This window comes from Protopterus annectens, chromosome 3.part1, assembly GCF_019279795.1.
Source record: "Protopterus annectens isolate FY-2018-M chromosome 3.part1, PAN1.0, whole genome shotgun sequence".
In the NCBI taxonomy this organism is placed as follows: Eukaryota; Metazoa; Chordata; order Ceratodontiformes; family Protopteridae; genus Protopterus; species Protopterus annectens.
Window position 1 is genome coordinate 899,478,061 of NC_056732.1, and position 26,680 is coordinate 899,504,740.

Below are 26,680 nucleotides of genomic sequence, written 5' to 3' on the forward strand. Positions count from 1 at the left end.
TGTATAAACCATGACTTTGGCAGGTCACACACATACATGGTTAACCACTCACTCTTTAATATGTCTATATAATTAATAAGCATGTCTGACAAACACTTCTGTGGCAAGGAGGTAAAAACACCTATGAAGAAAACTATGTATCGTCTATTTTACATAGACTTGAATCACACATTGTACAGGTTGCTTTTATCAATGTATAAAACCACAGGAAAAAATGTGTCAGGTCATAAAATTTATACACCCAATACATGTCTGAAAAATGAAGTCATCTAACAGGTACAGCAGCATCCAACGTATAAACTAATACCAACTGTCACATTACCCTTCCTAATTCATATACTGCCTTCCTCTCTGTTTGGCAATGCTGCTCTCTACTTAATATTGTGCAAATGTGGTTGGCATGGTTCTGTGGGTTTGTGCATTAGCCATAAAATGCAATATTAAGAAAAACACTTTAACTGCTGCTATTTGGCCTATCTGGACATGACAAGAGCTAGAAAGAAAGGTGCCCAATTTAGGGCTCAAAGATGGGATATAGAGGAGTCCAGAATATTCAATGGACTCTTGTAAAGCACCACAGCCATAGGGTTTTGCAGGTGCACTATACCTGATCTCAATATAAATTGGTGGGTTGGATTAGTCTTGTGAAGGCTGTCTCTAGTGTGACTGGCATTTCATGCACTGTAGAGCAGTGCAGGCACCATTATAATCAAATGCAGACACAACTCTACTAGTGACAGGATGAATTTAGGACTGCTGATATCCCATAGTTGTGTAAGTACACAGATAAAGATACCTGAGATTATATACAAAGCTGGAGATAGCCAAGACGGGTACGCATAATGCTCTTCTTTATTCTCTTCTCTTTATTTTACAACTGCTCAGGAGATTTCAGTGAGCAGGGAAGCACATGCTGCATGTTTAGAAAGACTAAGAGAAGTAAGGGTATGTATGAAGCACAAACGAATTATTATTTTATTAATAGTTTTGCTCATATACATTAATAGCAAATTAAGCATGCATAACGTTGCTGTAAAATCAAGCATGCATGCTTCATTCTGCAGGTCAAGGTAACTGTAGGTATAAATTGTAATAGTGTATTCAAATCCCACAGGTAACAAATATATTGTAAAATAATTAAAAATGATTAAATATTAATTTCAACAAAATTGGTATAAATGCCATGTTAACTTAAACTATATTATTTGTAAAAGCATATGTTTCTCAGTCCTAGTTTGTAGTTTTTAAAAAAGTATAGTGAAATTAAAAGTAAAAATATATTATTATTGTAGCAATTTATTGTATGTGATATATGATAATTCTAATAATATTTTTTCTTTCTTTTTTTCTCTCTTTTATCCCAAGGCTTATCTCTTGTTTTTATTCACAACATTTTGACGTCATCAATTTCTGTCAACTTACAAAATGATTTCCAGCACAGGGAGGTAAACCAACCAGTGCAGCTCAGCCACCGCCCCTGCAACAGCTGCTGCACCAACACCCAGCACATCTGGGGTATAAAAAACTTGAAATAATGGAGAACAACGCAGTGTAAATGTCCACAATAAACTAAAAACAACACTGAGTCATGCCAGTAGCAATCCCCGTTGTAGTGTAATAGATGTAACTAGGCAGTACTGCCTCTGCAGCCCCTGCACTACCTTGGCCCTCAGCATCATGTAGCATTATGTGGCAGCTGGTGCAGTGGTACCTTATGGGAGTATTGGTGGAGGTGGAGATTTTTTCACCTGCCAGGAGTTGCCAGGCATGGTGCATTTGGTAATATAAAGTATCACAGGTGCACGCCTCAGCCATATGTAGAAAGATGCTCATAGGAATGCTGAGAAAACAAAATCATCAAGCATTGCTATAGGAAGCTGAGGAAGGGAACAGTGATGACAGTTCAGAGGGTGAGGACTAGATGTCCTATGACATAGTGCTGGTACCTCCATGCAATGCTGCTTAACCTTGCTATGCTAAAGGAAAACACAGTTACATCAGTGTGAAGGCAGCACTTTGAAACATTTACTCTAATGATTATTTACACTGATGATTGTATAAAAATGCTAGTCCATGTGTGTACTGTTGACATAAATCAATTGACTGAAGTTTGTTTTTATATTGTAACTCAATGTACTCATTGTCTCTCACATTTTCAAAAACTTATCACATTCACTAATGTAATACCATCCTGACAACATGCATAAAAAAATTTGGATTGAGCTGGATTCAAACACTGTGTCATTTTATTGCTTGAAGGAAGGTTAACCAATAGAAAAAAGTATTTTTTTTCTTAATTGAGACCTTTGTTCATCACTAAACTCAATACAAACAGAGAAAGAAATACCACTAGTAGTTCATGTTTTAAAAATTATGATACAACATGAACTACTATTGCTATTGTAGTAGTTCAATGTTTTAAATATTATGATACAACATTTCAAATATAAAATACAGTATAAGCACGATATTATCTGTCAGCTATTTCTGCCATGGGCCACATGTATAAGTACTTCTCAAGTTCAAGTTGTGTTCATTCAATGTGAATCTCGCATGCGCAAACACCTTGCCATCAGTAGTACAAACCAGTTGCTCACTGGTATGCTATGGGAAAAGCTGATTAGCATGTATTAGTATATTTAATGCCCAGTTAGTCTTCATCTTATTACAATTCATGTAAAAACACAACCAAAGGAAAGGCACTTGTTAGTGACTGAATAAATATTTACATAGACTCATGTGCACCCTGCACACATGCACTTGAAAATGGATGTGTCAGTATTATTCCTCAAATGCCAACTACACTACAAAAATAAATAGCATAACTGCATCATTACATTAGCTAAAGCTTTATATTCACAACAGACTTTTGGATGGAATTATACATGTCTTAATGTGGACATTTATTCATCACAAATATGTACACACATACATACTTGCATCCATGCTGAGTACAAAATGTGTGTGTGTGTGTGTGTGTGTGTGTGTGTGTGTGTGTGTGTGTGTGTGTGTGTGTGTGTGTGTGTGTGTGTTTGTGACTGTAAGTGTGTAATGTACACAACAAATTTAGAAGCAGGTGCATATGCCTCACTTCTGCAACATGCATTTCTGACAGTTTATTGCATTTAGTTGGAGAAGCTGTCTTTTAACATATACCTGCACATTGGAACCACAACAGAAAATCCAAATTCCACAATTTGCGCACCACTGTCATAACAGGGTTTATTACCTACATCATATAATGATGATCTCATCAACTATAAAGACCAGCGTGAGAAGGCAAAAGCATATTTTGGGGATGAGGCAGTTATTAACTGCTATGTTCTGAAGATGGGAACAAAATACTTAGATGAGGGTTAACTTAACACAACTGCCACATTATATGTGTGTCTGTATGTATGTGTAAGTGTTTGTGCATAGTCAGAACAGCATGAGTCTGTATCCTACAGTCAATAATCTAGTCGCATGCAGAACAAATATAAGTCATACATGCCTACACAGCCATTTCATACAGCCTTCCCAACATCTTTTTATTTTTATTAAACATTTGTTAACTGGGAAAGTTTGACTTTAGAATGAAGGCACTTTTCAGCAGAGTCCTGGGGAGACGCACTCCAGACACAGGTCTTTGAGCATGGGAGGAAACTGGAGCACCCGGAGGAAACCCACATGAACACAGGGAGGACATGCAGACTCCACACAGAATATACTCCAGCCAAGAATCAAACCAGAGAACCTCTTCCTGTGAGGCATCAGTGCTACTGCTGCACCACTAAGCCATGGAGTTGATGTCCAGTATTTTCTGACAAATATCCAGTGATGATGTCATCTGCTATTAAGTGTCCAGCAACAATGTAAAAGTCAGACTTGTGCCGTGGAACTTACAGTAAGTAATGAGTTCTCTAGCTTGTGTAACTAGTTAGGTAAGGCTTCTATCCTCACTGTGATCAGCTGTGGTGTGTGTGGTTGTGTTCAATTAGTGTAAATTCCAGACACCACCTTAGAACAGCAAGTAAGACACTCCCATTTCCCTCTTCTTGTCACCAGACACTTCTGATGCCCTTATCTATAAAGTGTTGCCTGACACTATGGAAGACATGTTGTGCTGTGGTGGTTGCATTAAGTACTGTGTTCTGTATGTAGTTAGGCAGGGATTCTAGTCTCATTGTGTTCAACAGTGTATGTGTGTTTGTGTTCAGGTAATTCACATTCTAGAGACCATTTTAGAATAGCATGTAAGACACTCGAACTCCCATCTTCTTGTCACCATACTCTGCTGATGACCTCTTCTATAAAGTGCTATACAACATATGAAAGCAAGACTTTTGCTGTGGTGCTTGTGTTAAGTACCGTGCACTTCACATAGTTAGGTAAGGGTTCTAGTCTTACTGCGGTCAACTGGTGTGTGTGTGTTCACTCAACAATTGATACGGAAACAGTTTTAAAACATCATGTGAGTCCACTGCTATGTCAGATACTCTTTTGAACATCTTCTTGTAACAGACACTGATGATGTCATCAGTCTATTCAAGTCAAGCTTGTTTTGTGGCAGTAAATTAAATACTGTGTTCTTCAGCTTCTGTCACTAGATATTTAGGGATTCTAATTTGGAAGTAGGTATTTTGAGTGTGTGTATACATCTAAATAATATCTTTGAGACAATTTTACACCAAGATGTGACTCCACATCCATGTCAGGTCAGAACTCCTCCTAATATGTCAATCTCAGCAGACAATGATGCTTTCATGCTCCATAAAGTGCAATGTGACTGTATATGTGGTGATGGTGGTGCTAGTGTTGCACTTTATGGAATTCGGCTTCTATACCTACATAGGTGTAATGTTCAAATCAGACCCAGTCAATTGCTGTGTATGTGATTGGTGGTACATTATGGTCATGGTGTGATCTTCTGAATCACTTTTCATGTCACTACCACTTAGGAGAGACTTTAACATAGCCCCATGTGCCCAACATTTCTCTTTTCTCTCTTGCCACATGACATTCTTCCTGCAGGGGAGTAGAGGATGTCATCATGTCAAAGATACATACACACATCATGAAGCAGAGTCTTTCCATTAGACTCTACAAGCCAGCTTTAGAGCACTGGAAGTGTGATTGCTAACTATGTCACATGGTGGTGTACATTTCACATATGGACAGAGGCAGTATGTAATGCAATCAACCAAGTACACACTTACTTACAATAGCCTTACTACCTTCCATCATATAGATATAGGGAGCTTGGTTTACATGGTATAATAATAGCTAGGATTTTATGTGCTTAGCATCATAGACCATTACTAAGCTTAATGTTGGCCATAAGCTTAGTAATGCTCTATGAGCCTGTACGCATTTCACATGTCAATGTTGCTGTCATCAACATATGCTATGTTGAGATGTGGATGCATAGTAGGCCTAGAAGAGGGTACTACATTCTGTGATGTGAGGGAATGAATTGATGCCCCCTGCTGACATTTGATTATATTTTCCTTCCATAAGTGCTGTAAGAATGTGCCTCATGAGAACTCTTGAGATAGGATGATACTATCTATATTGTTGGTTTAGTGGGGCATGTGTTTTTGTGTTGGAGCAGATCAGCATTCTACTCAGTTCTCATTCAACCATCACAGTGACACTTACAGTATAGCACATGTGTGCATGTGTATACCTACCATCATTAAGTACTCTGTGACATGCATCAGTATAAATTCGTCATGGTTACATGGGCACACAGGTCTTGTTTCATCCACATGATGTAATTCTGTGATATATACAAACATATCAGATGGTTTGATTCAGTTGCAACCTTGTAGAATTAATTGTATGCACAATTGTGCAGCACTTCCCAAGGATTATTGCAATGGTCATCAGCACCATTGTATGACTATCAGCATTTGGGTCAATAACTTTTCTGCATGTGCCACAACCAACTCATTTGCAAAGTGTCCTTAGATGGTATCAGGCTGCAAAAACACAGTTTTCCAATTAAAAAAAGTATAGAGTTTTCCAATTCAAAAGGTATAGACATATTTTGTGCAATCAATGTAATTATCTGAAATTGGTAGAGTTGTATGACTGTGTGAACAGTACCACTGCATGGCATTTAATGAATAATGCAGGTTGTATTTGGAGGTGTTGTCACAAATCATTGATTTAAATAAGTGTGAAATGTTAAGGGGAATACACAACTAAGCAATGAGCTGTTTGTGGATGCCACCTGCTGTACTCAAACAAGGACAGTAGACAATCTGCTAGCTGGCAGTTTGTCTCACACTTCACACCCCACCTCCACGGGCCATCACTTTGTTTTCTCAGGACAGCAACTCATCTGTGCACTCTCTAAGGTTAATAACACATAATCAATGGTTGCCTATACCATAACTTAAAACTTGACCTAGCAGGCACAGTTGTATCCCTACTTAAACACAGCCTACAGACAGACTATGTTCTTGCAGAAGCATGTACAGCAATAGGCATCCATCAGAAGAAGCCACAGCCATCACCTGATGCAGGGAATTATATATCCATAATCTGGATTCCTATCATCTGTGAGGCAGACCAATGACTCATCACAGACCTTATCAAAAGGGACAGAGGTAATGTCATGATGGTGTAGCAAACCCATTTTTGGTTTGTTAAGGCTACATCATGTCTGTTAAATATGGTTGACATCTTTAAGAAGGTCACAAAGGGCATTCATGTGGAAAAGACTGTCATCCCACATAACTTGACCTGGCCAAGGAATTTGACAAAAAATTCACACTCAGGTATTACTGAGAAACTATCTCAAGTGGACATAAACATCTAAAGAACTAAGTTTTTAGACATATGGATCACATACAGGTTACATAATGTCAAAGTGTGTGAAGTCACCTCTAGATAAAGTCCATTGACTAGGTCTGTACCTCAGAGTTCTGTACTATGGTCTTTCCTGTTTAGTTTTAAATCTCAGAAATCAAGACAAACTAAGAGATCCTTTGTCTAACCAGCTTTGTTGATGTCTGCAAATTGCAAACAATCGTTGAATCCAAGAATACTATTATGGATATACTGCAGAAAGTATTAACACACAAAACTGATTGTTGGCAGAGCCAGGAAGACACATTAGATGAACAAAAAGCATGATTATTACCACTGGAAAGCAAATACACAAGATAATTACAATGTAGACAGCACACTACTATGAGAAGACCAAGTGGTACTTGACCTAGGTACTCAGATAGATAGTAAGCTAAACTTCCACCAGCATGTGACCACAGTGGTGACAAATCCCTGGTATGCAGCACAAATCCTGAGTATGGGCAGGCCATCCACATCAAAGGACATTATAGTCCCTTTTTGTCTCAGCAATCATCACACAAATGATTGAGCTAAATGCAGCCTTTTGCATTTACCTCACCACTCACCTACCAGGGATGATTAGTCAAGTGCATCACATTTGCCACGGTGTGCTTCCACATATCTTCTTGTTCATACATAAGCATTCTTTATGATGTATAACCATTAGGAGTTGACAGTGCAGACTTCCCTTCAAGGTGTTATACAAGATGCATGTGTGATATGTCTTGCTGTGATGCATCCAGTAAATGTGCAACTCATTGACAACATTGACATGGGTTACTTTCTTGCAAGTTTGTCATAAAAAGCTCTCAACTAGCCAGGATTACTCATAATTTTAACTACTGGTGTAACAGTGTTCCTCTTAACACCTCACAAAAGTGGCCATTGTTGAGGGAGGTATGCTTGATTCTCCTTATACATTACTGACAATTCATTACAGTTGTACAACTGTGTTTATGCAGAACATGTATATTAACTCACAGTCACATATTTTACGTTAATGACACAGATTAATGGTAGCATTATTCTGATATTGTCAATGATTTTGTGTGCTTTTGTATACTATTATCCATGATCCTGTTGCTATGTGTCCCAATTGGCTGTGACCTATTCTGACATTTCATTCATATTCAAGCAACTCATTTTGCATATCTTCAGAATATGCCCATACCCCCTATTGTATACACTATCCTTGCTTAATGTCCTTTCCAGTGATCATGTCAGGGTGCTTATGTCACAACCAATCATCTCCATTGATGTGTGACATTGTGTGACAGTTACATGATATACAGTAACTGTGTGATGATATGAATATACCCACATAGGTGGTATAAATAACAGTACATACTGTATTATGTACATATATGATTAGTATTCATGCTACAACTGTCTTGTCTTTGGGGTGTATGTACATCGATATGCCCTTATCTGGTGTACATTACCATGTTTCACTTGACGTATTCCTCTTTCTTCATTCCTACCATACATGTTTGTGGACCTTTTCAACATACACACCTCCCCGGATTACTGTATTAATAATAGTAATCTATGTACCTTTGTTGATCACCAGCAACACTTTTATTTCAGTATACCAAAAACATGTCTGTACTATACTTTGCATTAAAATAAACTTGTCTGCATGTCTAAATGTGTTCACACTGCTTTACATGGTTTCCTGGCCAGCATCATTGTTGCCTGCCAAGAAACCTCACTGGTATCCATGTAAGCGCTATTATGTGCAGCATATATATGCAATTAGCAAGGCTGCTCATTGTGTTAACACATAAACTCTGTGTAGGTTTCATGCTAAGTCTTCACAGAGTTTATTGAATCCCTAGGATTAAGTAACATATGCAAAAGAAACTACTGAAAGAGTTCTTAAAGCATTTCTGAATGGTCAAGTTTTCCAGTCACATGATTTGTCTAGCAAGGAGTTGTTTACTATTTCAAGTTACTTGAGGCAGCTTATTCAAAGGCTGAAAAATACAGCATTGTGTTCAATACTAGGTCAGATCAGTGAGGTATAAAGAGGTACAATGGTCTCCCTGGAATGGTAAGACTTTTCCTTAGAATTAGATGAGCTACAGAAGATGTTTTTTTTTTACTTTGGTAGATTCACATTGGTCAAAGTTTAGATTGATTGTGCCTGATATTATTTTTTATGCTTTTACAATTTATTTTGTAATCATAATATATGTCATTTTTGCCAGATATGGTATTCCTCTTACTGAGATAAAGAGATGAACATTACAACACAAGTGTGTTATATTGTATAGGCTGTCTTTGTGAAATTTGGAATCATGTCACCCAGTTTGCAATTGCCAGTATATCTGGAGATGCAATTCCCATTTCTGACATTTATATCTCAGAAAAGTAGTCCAAATAACAGTCGAGAGAATTGAGCCCTGTGGAATGGCACTCATCAAGTTGGAGAAGTAACCTTCTGACCCTTACTTTTTATGCTTTGTTTAACCAGTGTTGTTACACTTTGAAATTAAAGATCTTCAGTGATGTCATATGCATAAGCAAGATCAAAAGAAGCAACGTATAGCATCATATCTTCATCAAGTGCTGCTATCTCTTTAAATAATGACACAAGCTTTTAAAGTCAAGCGCTCCTCCTTAATAATCCCATAATATTCTATAGTTAACAACATCAAGTCTCCTTTGTCAGTTTATATAAGATCTATTATGACTCATTCCATGACAGAATATGTCAGGTCCAGCCAGTCAGCAGTTTAAACATTGGCTTTAGGTGATTTGGTCACATTGACTGATGTTGATGTGACACCTTGACCCTATGCAAAAATGGGATAAAGAGGGATGATGATGAAGACAGTGACTGATAATGTTTATGGTTGTGATGAAAGGAGATACCACCAGCATAGCCAGCAGGAATTTTGCAAATAATTATATGCCATTGGTGAATATTTATTTATTTTATTTATTTTACATTTGTTGACCGGGATTGTCTGACTGAGCTGAAGAGCCCTTTTTCAGCAGAGGCCTGGGAAGAAAAGCTCTAACATATTATACAATTTTACATTATAAATTAGCATTAAACAACAAAGTTACAGGATTATTGCAAGGCATTAAATAGCAATACAATGTTATACAGTGTCAATAATCTGGAGTATAGCATAACTATTTCAAGATGTATAAAACGAAATATATCATTAAGATGAGTATAGTTTTTGGGGTAAGTGGTTACAAAAACCCAGTTTTATCATGATGTAGTTGCATGAAGGCAAGACAATTACAATAGAATGTTTCTCTGAGGCAATTTGCTTAATAGAAAAAAGACAGTAGAAAGAGTAGTCAAGGAAGATTAGAGAGAGCTAGTGAGAAGAGTGAGTTAAGGGCAGAAAGTAGATTAAGGTAGGAGAAGTAGGGGATGTTTAAGGAGAGAGAGTGCAGTGGCAGGACCAGTGACTTTTAAAGTGCTCTTTGGTGTCTGTCTTAAATTGTTAAGGATGTGTAAGGGTCCTGATTTCTAGTGGGAGCCTACTCCTGCAATAGTGGGGTGATAGCTGTACATGTTGCATCCAAATTTAGACTTGGGTTTGTAGAGTTGTAGTAGGTCTTGGTTAGAGCTTTGGAGAGGTCTTGAGGGAGAATAATAGGAGATGAGAGGGGATAGTGCTGGGCAGTAGGAAGGCTGGTATAGGATAGAATGGATGATCTGGAGCTGAGAGAGAAGAAGCTGGTGGGGTAATTCAAGCCAGTTTAGGTGTTTTAGAGAGATACAGTGATGGGATTTGTAATTTTTTTTGGCAGCAAATCTAGCTACCTTGTTGTAGGTAGATTTGAGTTTGGTCAGGAGTGTTGAATTAAGATGTGTGAGAATTTGAGAAATGTACATTAGAATGAGTGGAAGGTAGGTAAGAGAAAGAGTAATCTTGGCTTCAGAGGTAAGGAATTTCTTGTTACGGTAAAGGAGCCCTAGCTCTGAATGAGTCTTTTTGATACAGTTATTAACATGCAAATTTAAGCTGATCTTCGATTGTTATGCCTAACAGCTTAGTACTGGATTCTAACTGAATGGGAGTGTTATTATTCATGTTATTCATTACTACTGAAATGATTTATATAAAATGCTTGTGTTACAAATGTATTAGAACAATATGTCATGTGTATGTGAAACTGCTCTGTACAGATGCTTGTGTTGAAAAGGTATTTTGTAAAATGCTTGTACTTAAAATGTATCCACAATGTGCCCTACTGGAAGAGAACAGAAATGTACATGTGCCATTGTAACTGTTTAAATGTATAAGCTAACAGAGGAAACTGGAGGGTTGACTTCAGTCCAGCAAACTTTAGAAAAATAGGTACTATTAAATTACCTTATAGGTGATGCAATAAAGAGGCTATTTCTCAAGTTTTAAATGCAACTAGAGACACAAAGTCTGCACTATGAAGGTTTCTGCATTGTCCTTGGAGTGAACTAGTTACTACTTTTGAAGCATTAAGGAATGCAATTGTTTTATGACATCCTGCATCTTCCAAAGATAAGAGGAAAAGCCCTTGTCTGTATATTTTTACAGGGAGATGCTAAATACTGCCAACTTCTAGCAATGGTGGTTTTGCCCTGGGAACTAGAAGTCAGGTGACCAGAAAAGATGAAATTCTGCAAGCTAGCCCAGTAGTAATATTTTAGATATTAATTTGAGAAGTCTGTTAGTGAGATAAAGCATTCCGCATGATGTCTTGGACCTGTCAGCAACAAGATACACTCACCGAATCTGATATGCACTAATTGGCTAAGCTTCTGGTGTCATTCTAAATGGAATCCAGTATCTGTCTGCTTGGGATGACATGGTCGACAGACCATGATGCTTTGCCACAGGTGGCCTGCACCTATCACCTCTAGGATTCCGGATACTGGCTAAGGCTCTTGATTCCCCTATAGTGCCTTTTTTCGACAAGGTTCAAATGACAAATTCACCACTGTAGCAGGAACAGACAACAAAAACTGATGGTAATGCTACTCAATGCTAGAAGTCTAGATCTCAAAATGCACTTACTCGAGGCACTCCTTAAAATGGAGAACATCAATATCTATGCAGTGACTGAGACCTGGTTCAAGGCTCCAGAGAGCACCCCTGCACTACCAGGCAATAACTCATACCACAGTTTTCGGCCATGTAACCTGGACTGAAATACCAAAGGTGGAGGTGTGTCCATATTCATTAAGGATATCCACACCTCCAGGCTAGTTGCTCAGCATAATGTATCCGAGGTTATCCAAGTGCAACTAACTCTGGACAAAACTGCAATCCAAGCTGTAGTTTGCTACAGATCCCCCATCATGCCCCAGGACTCCTATTCCTCTTTTCTTGATGTACTGCAAAATATTAGGGTTCAACCAAACACCCTAATAACAGGCGACTTCAACTACCCCACCATTAACTGGGAAAACTACTCATGTACCAACTCCTTGGCTCAACATTTTCTGGAACTCATAAACTGCAATGCCCTGGATCTACTTATTCACACCCCCACCAGGGGCAACAATATCCTAGACCTAGTCATTACACACATGAGTGACTGGTGTTCCCCACCTGAAGTCAACTCCTCATTGGTCTGATCCGACCATAAACTAATCACCCTTGATATCCACATCCCACCCCCAGCCCCCATTAAAGAAACCACGGTAAAGAATTTCTCCAAAGCCAACTTCATGCTTCTTAAAACAGAAGTGGTGAACTTCATGACACCCATGCAGATGGACAATACAGTTACGAATCCTGAATCCTACACAAATGCACTTTATAAGCACTTACACGAGTGCATGGATTGTGCTATCCCAAACAGAACCAAGATGCTATCCTCCTAAAAAAGGAAGCCAATCTGGTGGTCCCCTTCCATAAACAAACTGTACAACAGAAGGAAGAAACTGTTGCAAAAGAGAGTAAAATCCCATGAGTGGAGGAGCTCCCTGGTCAGCCTCAGTAAGAAGCTGAAATCCCTTATAAAAAATCCTCCAAAGCTAGCTATGAAAACAAAATTGCCACTAATTCTAAGGACAACCACAAAGCATTCTATATCTATGTCAAGAATCTCAATGGCAACACCCAGATCTGCTCTGAGTTACAGCACAATGGCACGAAAATTACAGAACCAACCGATATTGCCAACATCCTTGCAGATAGGTCCAGTGCTAACTTTACCCCAACCCTCACCCCCTGAAAGGCCAATATCTATACAGTAAGAATGCAGAGTCCCTGTAATCACAACTACACAGGTAAAAGCTGCACTCTCTAAAGCAAAAAACACAGCATCCATGGGACTGGACAACATCCCAAGCTGCATTTTACATGAACTTCAGAACAAACTGGCTCCCCACTTATGCACCATGTTCAATAATAGCCTCACATCAGGCTTTGTGCCCACTGAATGGTGCAAAGCAACAGTTATCCCACTCCACAAAGGGGGAGCCACCACTGATCCCGAGCACTATCGACCTGATGAGCCTGGTCTGCAAGGCCATGGAACGTATCATCATGGAATTCATTAACAAAAACATTGGTAACCTTCAAACTCTGGATCCCACCCAGTTCGGGTTTGTGAAAGGCAGATCATGGCTCCTGAACCTGATTGACTTCTTTGAGGCAGTTACCAAAGCCGTAGATGAGGGTAAGGTGGCTCACACAGCCTATCTTGAACTCACCAAGGCATTCAACACCATCCCCCATTCTGGAATTATAGCTAAACTCACTAAACTAGGTTTAAATCCTTACATCACAAGATGGGTTGCCAAATGGCTCACTGACAGAACCCACACTGTAAAAGTTGCAGACTCCAAATCTGACCTCAAAGCAGTGACAAGTGGATTACCACAAGGTTCCGTCCTGGGACCTCTCCTGTTTGGTATCTACTTCTCTGAAGTACAGGCTAACACAGAAGGCTTCTGGCTAATGAAGTTCGCAGATGACTGCAAACTAGGAGCCATAGTCAAGTCCCCAAATGATGTGGACATCCTACAGAACAGCCTCACTGAGACAGATGCCTGGTGTCAGAGCCATGGCCTCAAGCTCAGTGCCAAAAAGTGCAGTGTCATCCCATTTGGTAAAAAGTCTGTACCCATGAACTACCACATAGGCAGCAATCTACTTAACACCGAATGTGCGATAAAAGATCTTGGGACACAGGTGGACAGTAGTCTCTTCTTTGATAGTCACATCGCCACAGTAGTCAGGAAGTCTTTCTACGTGGCACACCTCATCATAAAAGGGTTCTCATCCAGGAAAAAAGAGGTCATTGTTCCCCTCTACTCAACACTCATTAGACCCATTATAGAGTACAATGCCCCTTTTGGAATGTACCTCACAAGACATCTGCAGCAGCTGGAAAGGCCACAGAAGTACCTAACAAAGAGGATTACTGGCCTCAAACAAATGCCTTACACTGACAGTCTCAAAAAAACTCCAGCTTTACTCCATAGCATATCGCCTACTCTGAGGTGATCTCTGCATAACATATAAAGCTATGTCAAACCCAGAGCTGTTGGACATGCTACACATAAAGAAATCCCAATCCCTCTGAGCTACATGCTCTAGGGACCTAAACCTTGTCACCACTATAAACAGGACATGCTGGAGGGATAGATTCCTGTCCCAGAGATGTCCCATACTCTCTAACAGGCTACCCATCTATGTCAAGCGACGTTCTTCATTAGCACTCTTCAAGAAAAATCTTGATGAGTGGATAGTGGATGGGAAATAGGAAATACACCCTGGGAATCAGTTCTGTGTCTCTGCTCGACAGTGGCACAGGAAAATTACTTTCTTGGGTGATGTAAGCCAGGGAACCTTGTTGGCTAGGCTTACATAGGCCCTTGGGCTGATAGCCTAGTACCTACCTGAACCTATGAAGTAAGTTTCTAGAAACAGTATAATTCTCTTAGATACAGTTAGAAATATAGTGAAGTTTAGTTTAGATGTTTTATTTATTTGTGTGAGCATGTACTGCAATGTTACTTTAAATATTTCTAGTGGTTTTGAACTCTGATGTCACTGTGAATATATATTTGTGCTGTTTTTATTTTTTATTATTTATTATTAAATACATTTAAACCTTTCATTATGGCTAATCTGTGTAGAGATATTTAAGGTTTGAGAGTACTTGCATATTTATTTGATGACACTGTGTAGGCCACTCCTAATAGCCTTGACCTTGGCCAAAATACCATATCTATTACTATTAATATTACACAGTAAGATTGGATACCCTTTGTTAAGAGCCCTAAAGTGGCTGATAAGGAGTGGCTGATGGCAGTAGAAACTACCTTATAGTCTGGGAAGAAGGGGGCATAGCTAGCAAACCTGTGCCAGCCTTTCCCAGGTGTGTGTGTCTGTGTGTGTGTGTGTGTGTGTGTGTGTGTGTGTGTGTGTGTGTGTGTGTGTGTGTGTGTGTGTGTGTGTGTGTGTGTGTGTACATGTAAATCAAACCTCAAAGAGTTTGTGTGCGTGTGTGTGTGTGTGTGTGTGTGTGTGTGTGTGTGTGTGTGTGTGTGTGTGTGTGTGTGTGTGTGTGTGTGTGTGTGCATGTGTGTGTCAGCTACTTAGGCAGTGGCATGAAGCATTGGCTGGACGAAGAGGGAGAAACCAGTCCTGGACTGACTGTGGTCTCTGTGTACTCTTAAGGGAAATTGCACTTAATGCAGAGGGCTGCATCTGGAAATACTGTGTGTGTGTACTTGCCAACCTCTCAGTGAACGTTCCCCACTGTTGCCAGTGATGAGGATTGAGGCTCCTTGATTACTGGTCCAGTGGAAGGTGTTCACATTTGGTAGGTAGTGGTGCGATATCCACATCACATTTAGTTGGCAGTGGTGGGATCACCACATTACATATCGGGATTCAGTAGTGTGGATATTAAACTGTAGCCTGTAAACAGTGGTCATTAAAGAATGTGTTTGTACTCTTAAGCAACCACACCCTAGACATTCAGAGTTTCAGATCACATTAGTTTTATTATTTTTTTTTGTTAGCTTAGTTAGTCAGGTAGAGTAGGCAAGGGTGTAAGTGGAGGAGTATGGCAAGCTGACAAGGAACCAGTTGGCTGAAATGTGCCAAGCTAAAGGACTGGGGCATGCCAAACTAACTAAAGGGGAAATTATTGCAAGCTTAACCACAGATGCAACACAGACCAACAACCAGGAAGACAACCAGACTGGCCTTGAGGATGTACAAGTCTCAGAAAATGTACAGTTCAACTTTGCTTCAGAAGACTTAAAAATCCATCTGGAGATAAAGAGACTTGAACTGGAGGCCAAATGTTTGGAAATAGAATCAGCAGAGAAACCACTCCATTTGGAAGTTGAAGCAGAATCAGCAGAGAGACTACAGAATTTGAAAGCTGAACTAAATGAGAGGCAGAGGCAACATAAAAAGGAAATGCTGTCTTCGCCAGGGTCATTGAAGTAATGCGGAAGTGAGTAACCTAACCCCAGAAGCAATAGAGGTCAGTAAATTTCTTCCACAATTTACAGAGGGTGATCATTTTGATAGTTTTATTCATATGCTTGGCAGGGTATGTAAACAATATAATGTAATGTTTATAAATTGTTTGATACTGATCGCTTAAATTATAATACAATAAAAAATGTTTGTTATTGTTTATTATAGTGTTTTAAGTTAATACCTGAAGCTTATAAAAAAAAAGTTTTGTGAGCATAGACGCAAGGCAGTTGAAAGCATGTGTAAATATATTGCTGAGTTAAGCGCTCATTTTCATTGGTGGGTGAGTGGGTGTCAGGTCGCCACCTTTTTGTGAAGGAACAAGCCCTTAGCACTTTGCCTGAGGACATGACAATCTGGTTGACAGAAAGGGAATGCAACACCGCAGCTAAGTTGGAGAAAAAAAGGAGACCTATGTCTAGCAAGCAGGGCATCACTGCACAGGAAAGGTGTACCCAGTGCTGCACATGGGTCTAAGGGAACCCCTGGTTGGCAGCTTAAACCACCCCAACAGAGTCTGCCAGTAACAGAGGAAGCCACTAGTTCAAGTACACTGACAGTATCAATGGTTAAATGTTTTAAATGTAACCAGTGGGGCCATGTAGCATATAGATAGCCACAAAGGCAAGTTGGGGAACAAAATATAGGGGAGCCAGCAAGTGGAAATTACAGAATGCCAGTGGTAAGATGTCTGGAGACAGAAAGGGTTCCAAACCACCACAAGAGGTTATATCATATCTTAGTAGATGGGAAATAGGCCACTGCTAAGAGAGACACAGCCTCTGACCTAACCATTGTGAAGCCTGCAATGGTTAAAGAGGAGCACTACTTGCTTGGGCAGTCTACTCCAGTCAGAGCTTTAGAAAGGCCCCATTCCAAATACCTTTGGCTAGGGTTCACCTTGACTGGGAAGGTGGAAAAGGAAGCAAGCAAGTAGGTGTGTTTGAAGATATCCCTGCAGATGTCCTGATAGGGAATGATTTTGATAATGTAGTTCCTTGTGTGAATGCAGTTACATGGAGTCAGGCTTGGAGACAAGCATGTGGGTCTGGTAGTCTGGGGGGAGGGGGGACACAGACAGACCTCACAAGTGAGCATGTTCCTGTATGCCTTTGCTTACTACAAAGTCTGCACAAATGTTTTCCCACAAATGAAGTCAGAACTGGTGAGGTGGCTACTTCAGGGTGGAGGCTACCCTGTAGCAGTGAGACTGAAGGTTAGCCACAACTGCTTGTGGGTACTGATGTTCCCTTGGACAGAGTGAATGCAAGAGCAGAGGTGAGTAGTAGTACCCAAGCTGACAGTGAGGCACCACTGTCAGAGGATACCAGACTTCCTGTGGAAGGGGAGCTGTGACTGGTTACAAAGAGAGAGTCGAGACAGGCTCAGCTCTCAGACCCTACATTGCAAGGTTTGAAGGAGGTAGCCAGGGAGATGCCTGATTCTCAAGGAAAAGGGGACTCTGCATACTGGGACAAAGGCTTACTGTGTAGAAATTGGACCCCTGAGGGTCTGGGCAGAAGGGGGCATAGCTAGTAAACCTGTGCCAGCCTTTCCCAGATGCATGTGTGTGTAAATCAAACCTCAAAGAGTGTGTGTGTCAGCTACTTGGGTAGGGGCATGAAGCACTGGGTGGACAGAGAGGGTGCTGAAGGTCTTGGCTTGATTACACAGCTGAGATTTTAACTCTGTAGCTGTGCCATTTGGGAGTTTTATTGGGGATCTGGAGGAAGAGGAAGAAACCAGCCCTGGACTGACTATGGTCTCTGTGTACTCTTAAGGGAAATTGCAGTTGATGCAGAGTGCTGCATCTGGAAATACTGTGTGTGTACTTGTCATCCTCTCAGTGAACATTCCCCAGTGTTGCCACTGGTGAGGACTGAGGCTCCTTGATTACTGGTCCAGTGGAGGGTCATCACAATAGGACTAAATCGTTTTTATCTATATATGCTATCATCTCCCTTGTGGAGTACTTTAACTACAGTGCATTTTGTCAACTGTTTAATTAACATCAGTTGCAGAGGATTAGTTACATTTTCCTTGTTTCTGTATAGGAAGCCACCATGTGTGCTGCCTGGTCCTGCAGGACTTGAGCTTTTAATTTGACTTTTTGGCAGCACATATGTATGTAAGTATAAGGTATATCCCCTCTCATCTTTATAGCTTGCTCATGTATGTCTTTGCTTACTACAAAGTCTGCACAAACGTTTTCTTCAATTGTATTTGCTATGTCCTCAGGCAGGATGATAATGTCACTGTTTATTGAGAATGCACTGCATTCACAACTTTTTCCTTTGTTTTTTGATGTATTTAAATATGGTTCCATAACAAAGAAAAATAAAGCCCTTACTGTGATCCAGATGACCTAAGTTGAGTTCGAGACTTGGGCACTTGAAGATGCATGCAGGAGAATGTGGAAGTAAGCAGCCTATGCGGAGTCACTCATGACAGGGGAGACAATCAGCTGATTGTTCCATGCTAACAGAGGCATGAATCTATCCTAGTGACAAGAGGGGGAGAGGATATTACTTTTGTGATTATAAGTCAGTGACAAATGGGACATTTTTGTGGGTGAGTAAGCACATCAGGTAAAGAGTGAAGGACTCCCCCACTGTGATATGGGTGTGCACAGATCAGCCAACTAGCAGCAAAGAAGGATCATACCAGGAGATTTCGCTCATGGCTACTTTTGCGATGGTCATGTAACAGATTGTTCTCAGCCAGTGATGGGAAAGAATGTGCAATAACCTCAATCATCACTCGGCACAAGAGTCATAGAAATGATACAAAACAAATAATTTTGATGTAATTAAAGCATGCCAATTGCTGCATTCACCTTTAAGATATGAATTCATATTTATATCTTGTAAAAACAAAACTCAGTTTTGTACTTTATTGTACTTAAACTTATTTTTTTAATTACCAGAATACATTTGAAATGGATGGGTTTGACTTTGCTTTGGACTTTGGATCAGAATGCCATTGTCTGAAACACTGCAATGACCTGTTTTCTCCACGAGTAATGCTGTATATTATAAAAAAAATATTCAAAAAGTACTACCTCCAGTATACTAGTGAATAGCTGCACTAAAAGATACACTAAATTTATGTTTAGTCAGTTTCCTGATTGATGTACTACTATAATATGCATCTGTATGATGTGCACTTTGCCACCTTTTAGATAACTTAAGATAGACCACAAAGATGCCAGAAAATGAGCAAATTACTTTAGATGTACCATAATGTGGTATGATACATCCCAGCTATTACAATTTTTCTCTAAACTTCAGGTTTCAGTGTATCAATGTCGTTAAAAAACAAACTGAGATCCAATATTATTGATAATTCAAGAGTCTGCAAATATTAAAATCTGAACCATTCCATTTGAACCATTTAATTATCAACCTCTTAAATGTAACCACGTTTTCTGCCTTCATTATATTCACTGGTAAAGCATTCCAGAGTCTGACATCACTGTGACAAAAGGAAAAATTATATAGCTTAGCCCATAATGGGGTGGTTAAAATATGGGGGGGACATTCCACTAGATGAATGTCAGTCTGAGTTCCTATAGAGTATGTAATAAACTCTGCAACCCATGTAGCTACCAAATCCTCATTGTTATAACATTAAAATGTCATTATCTATTCCCATATTAGCAACTTACAAGCAGCTGAAAACAAATCCAAAAACCTTAGCTTTTCCTTGTAACAAAGATGCTTCACCACAGTAATTTACTTTGTCTGTTTCTTCACTAACTACTTTACTTTTGTTTGAGTGCAAATACAAAAATGGGCACAGCCCTTATTTAGAGGTTTTAAAGCAGACCTACAATATTGGTATCACAACCCTAAGATCTTTATCTGAGTTGCTTTTCACGGTATTTCTTATCAACCAATAAGCTTTTATGAGTACACCCATTAAAATGATCTTCAAAACTTAAGCCATCATCAATGAAATCCCCAAGATACCTGATCAGATTATCAAACGTTAAAATATGGTCACTTAGAGCATATGGATACATTTGGTTATTCTTTCAAAAGTGTAAAACCTTACATTTTTTTTTGCATTAAAACTTGTGTCATTTAGTTACAGTTCACTCATTCAAACCAACTCGATGCTCTTTACCATGGGTCTATAACATTAGTTATAACTCCACCTACTTTGCTGTCATCAGCAAATTTGCTAACAAACACATTATGAGCTGTTGAAAATTTTGAGATAAATCCATCCATCCATCCATAACCTTTTTTTTTCCATTTTTGCACAAATAGAGCCTTGAGGTATCTGTTATTGACTACCACTTCTGAAGCCATCCATTCATATGTGGCTTACCACTCTTACAATTCAGCCAATCAACTATCCAGTTTATTGCATAGGTGTTAATATTGAAAGACTGCATAATTCTTATGACTGCAGTGTGAGAATCTGTGTCAAACCTGTTTTGCAATATCCAAATAGATGACACAGCTGCTAAACTAGGTCTAGTTCACTTTGTCGAACAGCCTAGTTGTCAAATACCTTTTTGTTGAACCCTATTCTTCGAAGCCTTACTCCATCGAATGTTAATTTAAACAAAATTTTTCCCAGGGGAAAAAATGCTTGGCCAACCACATGAGCATCACAAAATTCACAAAATTTCAAACCCACCAAGGTGGGGGGGGGGGTTGCACCCCTTGCACCCCCCCAAACTAAATATACCAACTCCAAGATCGCACTGCAGTGGAAAAAGGGCAAATTCTCAATGATGGACAAGTGGTTTTTTCCCCTGGGAAAAATTTCACTTAAATGACTGTTCGATGGATTAAGGCTGTGACGAATAGGGTTCAACAAAAAGGTATTCCATAAATAGGTTTTTCGACAAAGTGAAGTAGACTTGCTAAAACTGAATTTTTTGTGTAAACAAACTCTGAATAAAAACTAACCAAGATGGTAAGGCAGGGGCACCTTTCTATAAATCTACACTGATAAAAATTTAACCCGACAGTAGGCTGAAAAAATAACTGCTTACAAATTTATTTTTTTTAAAGCACATCCTAAGGATGCAGATTAAACTCATCATTATATAGTCATCAGTGAATGTTTAATTTGAACTTTTTGGTACAGGGACAGCTATTGCCTTTTTCCATATTTTGGGTACACACTGCATTGTAAGGCTATACTGAAATAGATAAGTTAAACAGAAAACTAGTCAGAACATAAGATTAGTATTAAAGCTTCATAGAAGTGATATGGGAAATAGAGTTCTTGTATGGAAAATTAGTGGCTGGATTTCATATTCAAGCTTCAGAACAGCACAGCTCACAAATTATGCTTCTTCTAATTTATGTGATTCATAGTCATGCATAGCCTGCATGGTGCTGAATCCCATGAGGAACCTACTATGTATATCTTTGCCTCACTCATCTGACTGGCATAAACAGCTACTCCATGAACACCTCTCCATTTATTCCAAATAATTAGCACAGGTACCTGCAATGTAACCCAGTGGCACACCTTGCCCCTCGACAATCCACACAGATACATGAAAGCACACATACACACTACAAAGACAGACCTATAAATATGTACTGCCAGTGCATTCTGCATTCACAGTGACCCCATCCATACCAGCCACTGGTCCCATCAGACAGCTGACATCAAACACACAAAGCCAGACAATATATACTCTCACAATAAGCACTCATGAGCATACAGTCACACTAAGCACTCACACACTTCCCCATTATCCACACACATACAGTAACATACACAGTCACTTATATGTACTGTACTGCTCTATGTACCCAAATGGTCACTATGAGTGAAGTAAAGGTACTCTTCTTCAGCCTGCTCAGATTCTGCCAATCAAATGCATACATGTAATTTAGTTTAACTGCTGCATGCACCTATACTAATGATGTAATGCTGTGCGTGGATCCTGCATTGTATGGGTATTTATTATTTTATGTACTCAGTAAGGTTCCTTGCAGAGCAATGTAGTGGGATACACAATTATGCATTCCACAGGCCATGCCTATGACTTACTGCAGTTTCATGAATTCTTGAAAACCTTTTCTAGCCATTAAGGAATCTAAATCAGGAATCTTTGCATACCACAGACAGTGGCTTGCATGGCTTTCAATAGTATAAAAGCCATCTATGAACTGAAAGGTATGCATCCCTTCAAAAGACTATTAAGGTTAAAAGTAGTGCTTCATATTCTGACAGTGAAATAAAATCTGCTTGGAAATTTGTAACAGTAGGTAAGAAAAGTGGGCTCTGATGTACAGGAAGAAAGATAAAAATGCTAGCAAGGACAATGTGAAAGAAAGATGAATGCAAAAATGTGAATGACTTTTGTGGGATGCAGATAAACGATAACATAATGAATTCTAACAGAGAATTTTTTGTGAATAAGTAACGACATTTGTTGTGTGTGACTAAATTCTTACCATGTAAAACAGACAAGAAAGAAGACCAAATGTGTAGTTTGTCAATTGTAGTAGTATATATGTGATAATTATGTGTGTTGGGCAGTATTTTAATGCAATATAGTTCCTCTGCTCATTTGAGCTAATTGATTGTTGTGCAGTATTATAACATTTTAACACTAATAAATTTTGGGATGAAACATTCAGGGTTGTCATTGTAGGTACCTTTCTCTCAAACTGTAGAGTGCTATTGTGCAATTCCATTGTAAACCATGTGTATTGTTTGCTTTTTAAATGACATTTTGAGTCTGATTTAAACAGCATCAGTATTACAATTAAGGTAGCAAAGAGTATGGGTAAGAAGATGAGAAAGCTCAAGATGTAGAACTCCCAGGGGAGGGTGGCCATTACTAGTATCCAAAAACAAAAGCCAATGACAAAGACAAGGTGAGACAGAGAGGTACCTGGGTATAACTTGTTCAGGAATGACAGTGGTGGGAGAAGTAGGATTAGAAATTAAGTTAAATATAGTAGGATAAAACCACAGTAGTTTAGAAAGAAGAACAGAGGCATTCTCATGGATCAAAACAGTGAATCACCTGTTAACATATCAAAAGAAGATGTCAGAATAAAGTGAACTAATACTTTGGGAAGTATACATTATTCTCCTTCTTTGTCATCTTTATTACACGCCCTCCCATAAATCTGTTCTTCCTTCACTTTGGAAAAAAAGCTATTATGAATCTCTTTCCAATACGTAATTTTAACCAAGCACCAAGGACTAATGATCTATCTCCACAATTCCATCCATCAGTAAGCTTTTCTGTGAAAAAAAACTTCTGCCATTATGAAACTAATTTTCTTTACCAATATGATACGATGACCATAAATCTGCACTTGGATAAATAAAGGCGGAAGTGTACAGACTGCTCTCGACTCAGTTATTGACATCATGCTAGCAAATGCAGACAATGACATGCATAGTGGTACTTCAATTAAAGATTTTAGTAAAACTTTTGATGTAGCCAGTGCTAATCTTATAACAAATTCTTTGCAGACTACTAAGTGTGGTCCCACTAACCTGAGATGAGCGCAAAGCTACCTGTACAACTAAACCTTCACGGTCATAGTGGGTAACAATGTCTTTTTCTGTCGGCTTAACATCTAAAGTTCCTTAAGTATTTGTCATTGGCACTTTGTATTTTAGCCTTTTTGAACAATCCTGATAATAATTTTCACATTTCAAACTTAATCCTTTATACAGATGACCTCACAATCTTTGCATATTCTATAGAACATATGATCTTGAATGGTGTCTACAAAACATAATTAACTGGATTAAATCAATCATCTCATTTTAAGAAGCTACAGTTCACCTTTGACCAGCACAGTACTGCAAAATAAATGGTGGTATTTGTAGTTATATTGTAAATATGTTAAGACTATCTGCAAATGAGAGCAGGTAAGCCATGGTTCATAGAGAATGCTTATGCTAATGATCGATGGCCGCAAATAAGCAAAAGCAAATGAAAATATAATGAGATATAAATTAGAAATCATGTAAAATGAAGCATTCTCTTAGGCTCATAGGATCATAGGATTATAGGAAATTACTAGGCTATTGGCCTTAAGGCTCTTACAAGCCTAGCCAATAATTAGCTCATGTTCTGGCAACCAGCACCTGCTGCTCCTGTCCAGCAGGGACACAGGTGGAATCTCAGGGGTGTATTTTCTGTTCCCTATCCAGTTATCCAGGTTGCACTTAAAAAGAGTTAATGAGGTACTCTGCTTGACATGAAGAGGGAGACTATTCCACAGAAGAGGGAGTCTCTGGCAAACAGATCTGTTGTGCCAACAAGTACTATTGATGTCACAGACCAGGTTGAGGTCACTCCTGCAGGTTACTCAAGTGGAGCTTGACTTGCGGATATACAGCAGTCCCATCAAGGCGGGGCCTGAGATTGCTTTGTATGCCAGACAGAGGTCACCCCTGAGGAGTGAGTATGAGATTGAGTAGAGGGACAGGGCTTTTAGCTTATCTGTGATCTTTGAGGCCCTAGATTTTCCTGGTGATGAAGCTCTGTGGTCTCCCCAGCTGCTGCTTGTGCTTTGTGAGGTACAAGCCGAAAGTGGTGTTGTACAAGGGAAGAATACAGGGATGCTGTGGCCTCCATGTCACTGGATGAGATACTGATAAGGTGGACCATGTAAAAAGTTTTCTGTACAATGGAGGCAATATGGCAGTCAAAGGTCAGTTTGCTGTCAACCTGGGTTCCAAGGACCTTGTTATTAATGTGATAATTTGTGGGAGCATCACTCTCCCCAAAGGGGATGATCATGCATTTTTTGGCATTCAGTTTGAGGTCATGTTTCTAGTACCAGTCATTTGTTTGGGTGAGACCCTCTTGGAGGATGTCCACATCACTAGGGGAATTGATGACAGTGCCCACCTTGCAGTCATCTGCAAACTTGGTCAACCTTAGCCCACTAGTTCTGGACAGCACCTGAGAAATATATATCCCAAACAACACAGGCCCCCAAGGCCAATCCCTGGAGTACACCACTCATTAGTGGTTTACTGCTTGAGGTGACTTCCCCAATTCTGACTAGGTGGTTTCTATCAGAGAGCCAGTTTGCTACCCATCTGGTAACATACAGATTGATGCCTAATTGAGAGAGTGTATCTATTATACCCGAGTGGTGAATCATATGGAAGGCTTTGGCCAAGTCAAGGTAGGCAGTGTTCACCATCTTCCCCTTGTCCCTGGCTTTGGTGACTGTCTCAAAGAAGTCGACCGAATTTAACAAGGAATGACCTCCCCTTGATGAAACCAAACTGTGTGGGATTGAGTGTCCTTATTAATGAGGTCCATGTTAATCCATTCCATGGCCTTGCAGATCAGGCTAGTTAGGCTGATGGGTCTATAATTACCTGGATCAGTGGACACACCACCTTTGTGGAGAGGGATGACAGTGGCTGTCCTCCACTCAGCTGGGATGATGTCAGTACTCAGGCTTTAGTTGACTAGGGTGTCTATTGGTGCTGCAAGTTCCTACATAAGTTTATGTAGGATGCAGCCTGGAATGTTATCAGGTCCCATGGAGGCTGTATTTTTTGACTTTGAGAGGGCAGTGATGCCTTGCTCCATAGAGATAAGGGGAGGGGGATTACTAATGGGGGGACAGAGGGGTGAAGTTTTTACTGAACCAGTCTGCCAACAGGTTGGTTATATCTATGGCATTTGCGTATGTGGTGTCCTCGACTACCAGTTCCAAGCATAACTGAGTGCTTCCTTTCAGACTGCAGACATATGTGAAGAAGGCCTTATGACTGTCTTTAGTAGATGTGGCCAGTTTGGACTTAAAGTTTGCATTGGAAGATTTCACTAGTGCTCATATTTGCTTGTTCAGGCTAAGAAGAGATTGCTTCCAATTAGGCACTACTCCTTCTTGGTCCTGGACAGTAATGTTTTTCTTTTATTATAGAGTTTATTTATTGCAGATGCCCACCAGACAGGTTTACTCTTCCTTGAAGAGGAGGATTTTGTCATGTTGGGTATTCCTAAGTCTATGCAGCTATATAAATTCTCATATAGTGCTTTGGTGTAGGCTTTGACATTTGTGCCAGTTCCTACAAAGAGCAAGGGGGCTTTGAATCTGCTTATATCTTCTCTTCAGAGGTTGTAATAAGCTTTGGAGAAGTTTTTATGTTTGTTTGACTCTACTGGGAGGGGGTTTGGGGGAGATGGTGACTTTGAAAGTAACCTCTTTGTGATTGGATCTTACCAGGGAAGGTGACACTATAGGGATGCTAGAGTGATCACTCATGTTGGTTAATTACAAGTCCAAAACATTGTCACCTCTTGTGGGGGTGTCAAACAACTGGTCCAAGGCATTTGCATTCACAAAATCAAAGAATCTCTTGCTTATTTAATATTCGTAGTTAACTTTTTCCCACTTTTCCTT